Raw genomic sequence first — 8,862 nt, forward strand, 5'->3', positions numbered from 1 at the left:
TCACAGCCAATCAGCTAGATTTTTTTTTTTTCCCGAGCAGGTGATTTTTTTTTTTTCGAGCAGGGGATTTTTTTTTGCAGAGCAGGGGAAAAGTTACTGGCCACGAGCCAATATCCGATCGCAGCTGGCGAGTTGGCGACCGGGTTTGTCGAGCACTGTATATATATATATATATATATATATATATATATATACACATCAACCAGTTCAATAATTTAAAGGGGGGGAATTAAAATGGCTGAAGTGGAAAATGACAAGTATTTACCGATCCAAAAAAACGACTCCTGAGCATGTATGTACTGCTTACATGGATGTACCCATTAGCATTGTGACAGAAACCAGGGGATGGTAATAAATTCCGTATATAGGGCTCCCAGGATACTAGACAGTTTCTATCCTGTTTGGCCTGGGAGTGCAGCCTTATAATACATACACTCCATCCCACAGTTTGGCAAGCGCTGGAACTGAGGGATGAGAGATCCAGACCAGAGTTTGTCTGCTGCCTGATTTCTGTCTCCTGTCATGCTAATTAGGAATCAGGTATGAAAGACTGATTTCCTGTTTGCTCTGGTCTCCCCACAAGAGCCAGGAGGCTGGAAGGCTGCTGAACTACAGAGGGGAGAAGCCTCTTCCCCAAACAGGTTCAATCTTTCTGTTCATTTGTGTAAGACTGCAAAAGTACCATGTTTTGATGTTGGAAGTGGAAAAGCCACTTCCAACCCTGAGTCAGGGATATCTAAGTTAAGTTATCGCTCAGGTGAGCAGCTTTTGTTTTGATCTGTTTTCTGTTGTATGCACTGTGGCAGTCTCAGTGCCTGGGACTGAATAAACCAGGCATAGCCTGTTTAAAGGAACAGTACGTGACGCCTCATCATTTAACCTACCCTAAAAGACCGTGTTCTAAACAGTCCCAGACAAACGACGGAGCCCCGGAGTAAGCCGTTTGTCACATATGGTGGAGAATGCGGGCAGAGCACTAGGGGGTCTGCGGGTTGAAGAACTTTGAAAAAAAAAAAAAGTTTTTTTCATCCTCTGCAAACAAGATGGAAGACGTGGTGGGTGCGCTGGTACGCAATGTCGCTGCCCAGAAAGACGCGAATGAAACCCAGCAACAGCTGTTAATAGCCCAGCAAGAAACTAATGCAAACCAGCAGCAGACGAATGCAGCCCATCAACAGCTGCTAATAGCCCAGCAAGAGATTAATGCCAACCAGCAACAGGCGAATGCCAACCAGCAACAGGCGAATGCAAACCAGCAACAGACGAATGAAGCCCTGCAAAACGCGAATGCAAACCAGCAAGAGACAAACCGCTTGCTGAGAGAGGAGCAACAGCGGTTCGCTCAGGGCTTACAGCAGGAACTCGAGATCCTGAGGGGGACTATCAGTAACCTTCCACTGGCAGCAGCAGCCCCAGTTCCGAAAATGACCAGGGCAAGCCACTACCTTCAGAAGATGGGACCCTCGGATGATGTGGAAGCCTATCTTCTCACGTTTGAACGCACGGCACAGAGAGAGGGATGGCCAGAAGCTGAGTGGGCTGGTCTAATCGCACCCTTCCTAAGCGGCGAACCCCAGAAGGCTTACTTTGATCTAGAGCCAGCCGAAGCTAACGTCTATGCAAAATTGAAGTTCGAGATCCTCGCCCGCCTCGGCGTAACCACGGCTGTTCGCGCCCAAAGGTTTCACGCATGGTCCTTCACGATGGATAAAGCCACCCGAAGCCAGATGTATGACCTCATCCACCTCGCCCGGAAGTGGCTACAACCCGAGATCAACTCAGCCAGCCACATCGTGGAACGGTTGGTCATGGACCAGTTCTTGAGGAAACTTCCCTCTGCCTTACGCCGTTGGGTCAGTCGGAGTGACCCCCACAAGGCGGATGAGCTTGTGGCCCTCGTAGAAAGGTACAATGCAGCAGAAGAGCACCCGCAACCCACAGTCGTGGAGCAACCCCACTACCCGAGGTTCCAGGACTCTTCCAGAGACGGTAAAAGGGTACCGGGGTTAAGGGGCGCTGAAGAGCGGCGACCACCTTCACGCAGCACCAGCAACAGTGGTTCGCACACTAAGGGCAATAGCCAACATGGGGAGCCGGGAAAAGGCTCTAAGTGGGACACAGACTATGTACCTAAATGTGTAAATTGTCATGAGAGGGGCCACACAGCAAAAATCTGCCCACTAAATTATGAGCCCATGCAATGCAACAGCGTGGAACCTTATTCGCTGTTGTCCCAATGTATGGGCCCTAGCCCAGAGGACCCCTTGAATAACCATCTGTGGGCATTTGTAAAGGTTAATGGTAAGAGGGTTCGGGCACTTCTTGACTCTGGGAGCATGGTCACACTAGTGTCCGAATACCTCTTGCCCATTAAGAAGAAACAGGGAAACAGTTCACAAAGAGTGGCAATTTGTTGTATACATGGGGATAATCATGAATATTCCACTGTTGATGTTTTTTTTGAAACAGAGTTTGGTTCTTTAGATTTCAAGGTGGGTATTGTACCCAAACTGGCACATGATGTGTTAATAGGGACCGACTTTCCCCATTTTCTAAAAATGTGGTCCCCCGCTCAGAATAGCGCCCAGAGTTCAATAGCGGACCATAACGAAGTATTAGAAGAAACAAATCCTTTCCCTTTTTCAGAAATGGAGGTTGACGAGGGCCCAAATAAGAAGGGGGAAAAGGAGGAGTGCTGTAAAATTCCCTTCCCCATCACTACTTTGGTAGGGAATACCCCAAATCAAGATGTTGAGCAGACACTTACCACCCCAGAACCGGATAAGACCCTCGCTGACCTAGAGGTCAGTCCTGGGAGTTTTAAGAAGGCCCAGTGGGAGGACCCCACATTAGCGGTAGCAAGGGGAAATATACGGGACCAGAATAGTACTCCTGGCCAACCAGATAGGTCACTTGCTTACCCCTACTTCGAGGTAGAGAACGACCTAGTATATCGGGTTGATAAAAGGAAATCAGTTACAACTAAACAATTGTTGGTACCACGGACATTCCGTAACGTAGTATTACACCTCGCACATAGTCATCCATTGGGGGGACACCTAGGGGTGGAAAAGACAAAAGAAAAGGTTCTCCGAAGCTTCTATTGGCCTGGGGTTCTGGCAGAAATTACGAATTATTGTTCCTCATGCCCAGAATGTCAGATCACCGCCCCGTTCAAGGCGTACCGCAGCCCATTGGTACCCCTTCCCATAATAGAGGTACCATTTGACCGGATTGCTATGGATCTAGTAGGACCCCTAATAAAGTCTGCTAGGGGACATCAGCATATATTGGTAATATTAGATTATGCCACCCGATATCCGGAGGCAGTTCCCCTACGTAGCACCTCAGCTAAAAACATAGCAAAAGAGTTAGTAGTTCTGTTTTCCCGGGTCGGGATTCCTAAAGAGATTCTATCTGACCAGGGAACACCATTTATGTCCCAAGTAACGAAAGAGCTATGTAAACTCCTAAAAATCAAGCATCTCAGAACCTCAGTCTATCATCCACAAACAGATGGTTTAGTGGAAAGGTTCAATAAAACCTTAAAGAGCATGTTACGGCGGGCGGTTGATAAAGATGGGAAAAACTGGGATTGTTTGTTACCGTACCTGTTATTTGCCATTAGGGAAGTTCCCCAATCATCCACAGGCTTCTCCCCGTTTGAACTATTGTATGGCCGACACCCAAGGGGCTTACTGGATATAGCCAAAGAGACTTGGGAACACGAGGTTACCCCTTACAGAAGTGTAATAGAGCATGTTGCCCAGATGCAGGACCGCATTGCTGCAGTCCTACCCATAGTGAGGGAACACATGGAGAAAGCTCAAGAAGCACAGAGGAATACATATAATAAGGGTGCTAGGGTCAGAATTTTTTCTCCAGGTGATAGGGTACTAGTTCTGGTTCCCACCGTGGAGAGTAAATTCCTTGCTAAATGGCATGGGCCATATGAGGTCTTGGAAAGAGTGGGAGAAGTAAATTATAAGGTAAGACAGCCAGGTAGGAGGAAACCTGAGCAAATTTACCATATAAACCTACTCAAGCCCTGGAAAGATAGAGAAGTCTTGTTAACCCTAGTACCCCCAGGTCCGTCAGAGAATCAAGAAACTGACCCAGAGGTTAGCATAGCTGAAACACTGTCTGTTCATCAGAAACGAGAGGTTCAGAATTTAGTGAAAAGAAACAAAGAAATCTTCTCTATACGGCCAGGTAGAACTAGCGTAATTGAACATGACTTAGTCTCTGAACCGGGGGTCCGAGTTAACCTTAAACCGTACCGAATCCCAGAGGCCAAAAGAAAGGCTATAAGTTTAGAGGTTAAAAAAATGCTAAAACTAGGTGTAATTGAGGAATCCCAAAGTGGGTGGAACAGCCCTATAGTCTTAGTCCCAAAGCCAGATGGTACAACAAGGTTTTGTAATGACTACCGGAAACTAAACGCGGTGTCAAAATTTGATACTTATCCTATGCCCAGGGTAGATGAACTTGTAGAGAGACTGGGCAAAGCCCGATATCTCACAACCCTAGACCTAACAAAAGGGTACTGGCAGGTTCCCCTCACAGAAAGGGCAAAAGAAAAGACAGCCTTCTCAACCCCAGACGGCCTCTTTCAGTATAAGGTGTTGCCTTTTGGCTTACATGGAGCTCCCGCCACATTCCAAAGAATGATGGATAAAATTTTAAAACCACATGCTCGGTATGCTGCCGCCTACCTGGATGATGTGGTAATCCATAGTGAAGATTGGCAATCCCACCTTCCAAAGGTCCAAGCTGTGCTTGACGCAGTCCGGTCTGCTGGACTAACTGCTAACCCCGCTAAATGCACTATTGGTCTGGAGGAGGCCAAGTATCTGGGATATTCTATTGGCAGAGGTTTACTCAAACCCCAAACACTCAAAGTGGAGGCGATACAAAATTGGCCAAGGCCAGTTACAAAAAAACAAGTAAGGACCTTTTTGGGCTTAATTGGGTACTATAGAAGGTTTATTCCCAATTTTGCAACTAAGGCAACCCCACTAACTGACCTCACAAAAGCAAGAGGACCGCTAATGGTAAAGTGGTCCCCCGAAACCGAACAGGCCTTTAGAAGCCTGAAAGAAGCTCTCTGTGCCCAACCAGTGTTGGTCACACCTGACTTCTCCAAAGAGTTCGTAGTCCAAACCGACGCATCTGAGGTAGGGCTGGGGGCGGTACTCTCCCAGGAGTCTCAAGGTGAGGAGCACCCCATCCTTTATTTAAGTAGGAAACTAAATCCCCAGGAGAAAGATTACTCCATAGTAGAGAAAGAGTGTCTCGCAATAAAGTGGGCTGTAGAGACGCTCAAATACTACCTGTTGGGGAGAAAATTCCGGTTGGTCACAGATCATGCACCCCTTACCTGGATGTGTCAAAACAGGGAAAAGAATGCTAGAGTGACCAGGTGGTTCCTAAGCCTACAACCCTTTAAATTTTCTGTGGAACACAGGTCAGGGCACAAACATGGCAATGCTGACGGGTTGTCAAGGATGCACTCCCTAATATCCATGGTCGCTCATCCCTCGAGGTCTGAGCTGGGGGGGAGGATATGTGACAGAAACCAGGGGATGGTAATAAATTCCGTATATAGGGCTCCCAGGATACTAGACAGTTTCTATCCTGTTTGGCCTGGGAGTGCAGCCTTATAATACATACACTCCATCCCACAGTTTGGCAAGCGCTGGAACTGAGGGATGAGAGATCCAGACCAGAGTTTGTCTGCTGCCTGATTTCTGTCTCCTGTCATGCTAATTAGGAATCAGGTATGAAAGACTGATTTCCTGTTTGCTCTGGTCTCCCCACAAGAGCCAGGAGGCTGGAAGGCTGCTGAACTACAGAGGGGAGAAGCCTCTTCCCCAAACAGGTTCAATCTTTCTGTTCATTTGTGTAAGACTGCAAAAGTACCATGTTTTGATGTTGGAAGTGGAAAAGCCACTTCCAACCCTGAGTCAGGGATATCTAAGTTAAGTTATCGCTCAGGTGAGCAGCTTTTGTTTTGATCTGTTTTCTGTTGTATGCACTGTGGCAGTCTCAGTGCCTGGGACTGAATAAACCAGGCATAGCCTGTTTAAAGGAACAGTACGTGACGCCTCATCATTTAACCTACCCTAAAAGACCGTGTTCTAAACAGTCCCAGACAAACGACGGAGCCCCGGAGTAAGCCGTTTGTCACAGCATGTACAGTGTTGTTTGTTATTGCGGTTACCAATTTATTTCCATATTAAATATTTAATTTCTCTGAAATGGTGCAAGCAAATTGCATGAAAAGTTGCAAAAGAATACATGAATGTTTTGTATCCAGTCAGGGGATGAGATGAGATGGGGTCATGTTCATATTTGAACTGTACATTACTAAAAGAAGGCTTTTTTTCTATGCAGATACAGTATAGTGTTTCAAACACATGCTATACACACGCACACACGCACACACACACACACACACACACACACACACACACACAGCACTATCTGCAATGTAAAGATGTTTTTGGTGAACAGAGCAAAAAAGATGGTACTAGAAACGCTTATTACAGTAACACCAAAGGGATGTGCCTAATGCTAAAGTTTGAACAGCAGCAGCCGCAGTACCCCTGATATCTATGGATGGGACAGATACCCCCTGCAGACACAGACACCCGCGCGCGCGCACACACACGCACACGCACGCACACAGGGAGGGGTCTGTAGTGTGACAGAGCATGCTAGCTTCGCCACCAGGCACTCCTTCTTGAATTAAAATAAAACTATCTCCTTACCTCTTTCTGGATGCCCCCTCTTTACCAACAAGAGGGACAGGACCAGCTCTCCTCAGCTTACATTTTCCCCTTCCTTTCCTCTCTCCCTTGAAAACTTTCTGCACCTGAGACAGTGGGAGGGAGGGAGATAGAGCAAGAAACAGCACCCCAAATCCTGTCCCATAAGAAGCAGCACAGGCTTCTGTCCGTTTGCTCCTCTCCTCTCCCTCCAGGTGATTTGCATGGGAGGGAGGAGCTGCTTGCTCCCTCTCTTCCTCTCTCTCTCCCCCCCTCTCTCTCCCCCTCCCCCTCCCCCTCTCTCTCTCTTCCTCTCTCTCTCTCTCCCCCCCCTCTCTCCTCTCTCTCCCCCCCTCTCCTCTCTCTCTCTCTCTCTCTCTCTCTCTCTCTCTTTCTCCCTCTCTCCCTCTCTCTTTTAGAAGCTTTACACCTGCCAGCCAGTCTACAGTATGTGATGATATCACAATGTGTCTCTTACATCACAGACAGGCTGACATCATCACACAGGCTGACTGGCCATCAAGAGACAGAAATGCAGATAGAGACACACTGACAAATACATACACTGTAGGCACAGGCGCCATGCGGCTTCTGCACCATAAAAGTCCATTTGAATCAAAAATAATGTAGTCTTTTAAGTGAGGCTCTATTGAAATTTGGGGGTCTAAGTGTCAAGACAATCTTGACGTAAAACGGAGGCATCATTTTCAATCATTCAATAATGATGTGGTTTTGGATGACAGTATCCTACATCCTGTATGATATAATAATAATAAGAGACATCATGGAAAAATAATAGGAGACATAATGGAAATATCATCCAGTTTGTCACCATAATTGGAATATACATAATGCAAGAAGGTTTTATGTGTGTCGTCTTCTTCTCTTGAGTCTATGAGCTGAGGTGGGTGTCTCTTGGAGCTCTGGTGGAGGAAATATTCACCTGCCTTGGTGTCTCAGAGCTTTGAGGGGGTAAAAAGCCTAGCACTAGTTTAGTTATTGTAATGTATTTGCTACAATCAATAACACAAACAAGCTTCAGTACAGTAAAGTCATCATTTAAATCAGTGATCTAATTTTTATTTCTAAGTAGAATATCTGAAACAACTTCCCTTACTGACTAAACACAAAAAAAGTTAAAGATCCCGCTACCTCTTACATGCTAAGCGAGCGCTCTACCATTTGAGCTAATCCCCCACTTTTGGAGGTGGGTGGCTGTCAGTGCCGGTTGCTTTACAGTACTTTCTGCAGGGCAAATGTGGCTGTGAACGTGCACTGTTTAATGCTAGTTATCAGAAATAGCTCTGAGTCCAGGGGCTGTGGAAGATTGGGTGAGAATGATCGTGGAATCATCAGACCCCAGTAAATAAACCCATAGTCACCACACCACAGAGCACTACACTACACATCCTCCCTGATTGTCTAGTGGTTAGGATTCGGCGCTCTCACCGCCGCGGCCCGGGTTCGATCCCCGGTCAGGGAAAGCTTTGTTTTGAAAACCGTAATGATTCTTTTTCTTTTCATGTCTTAAGTTGAACAGAATTTCCTTTTTTTTTTACATTTGCATAAACAGAGCTCTTGCTAATTCAATTAATAAAACTGAAAGGATCATGGAAGTGACGTTAAGAATTGTATTAAGTGAGCATGTCAATTGAAATATTCCAAGAAGAGAATACGCTAGTCGGGGAAAGACAATCTTGGCACAAAACCGAGGCATATTTTTCAATCATTCAATCCATAGGTGGTTTTGGATGACAGTATTCTATGAGATATCATGGGAAAATAATAGGAGACATAATGGAAATACATTATCGTCCAATTTGTGACCATAATGGGAATATACTTAGTGCTTCCTTCACAGGAAATAATACATGTGACATAACGGGAATGTAATAAGTATGTGGGTTTGGCTGGGATTATCCTACATCCAGCAGGGATATAATAACTGGGAAAACGCTATATTTGATACCGCCACGTTGTGGGATGAGCGAGTAAACATTGCATGTCATTTCCCAGAATCCCTTGCTGCAGTGGGAGCACTGTATGCTACTGTAGGTGATAATGGTTGAAATATATATATATATATATATAT

At 46.0% G+C, this 8,862-nt stretch overlaps 1 non-coding gene across 1 annotated transcript; it reads left to right on the forward strand.

The window, feature by feature from the left end:
• Window positions 1–8,181: 8,181 nt before the first annotated feature.
• On the forward strand, window positions 8,182–8,253 carry TRNAE-CUC (transfer RNA glutamic acid (anticodon CUC)). Its single transcript has one exon. It is a non-coding gene; the product is annotated as a tRNA-Glu (tRNA).
• The last annotated feature ends 609 nt before the right edge of the window (window positions 8,254–8,862 follow it).

The sequence above is a fragment of the Ascaphus truei genome, unplaced genomic scaffold (assembly GCF_040206685.1).
Source record: "Ascaphus truei isolate aAscTru1 unplaced genomic scaffold, aAscTru1.hap1 HAP1_SCAFFOLD_637, whole genome shotgun sequence".
Lineage (NCBI taxonomy): Eukaryota > Metazoa > Chordata > Amphibia > Anura > Ascaphidae > Ascaphus > Ascaphus truei.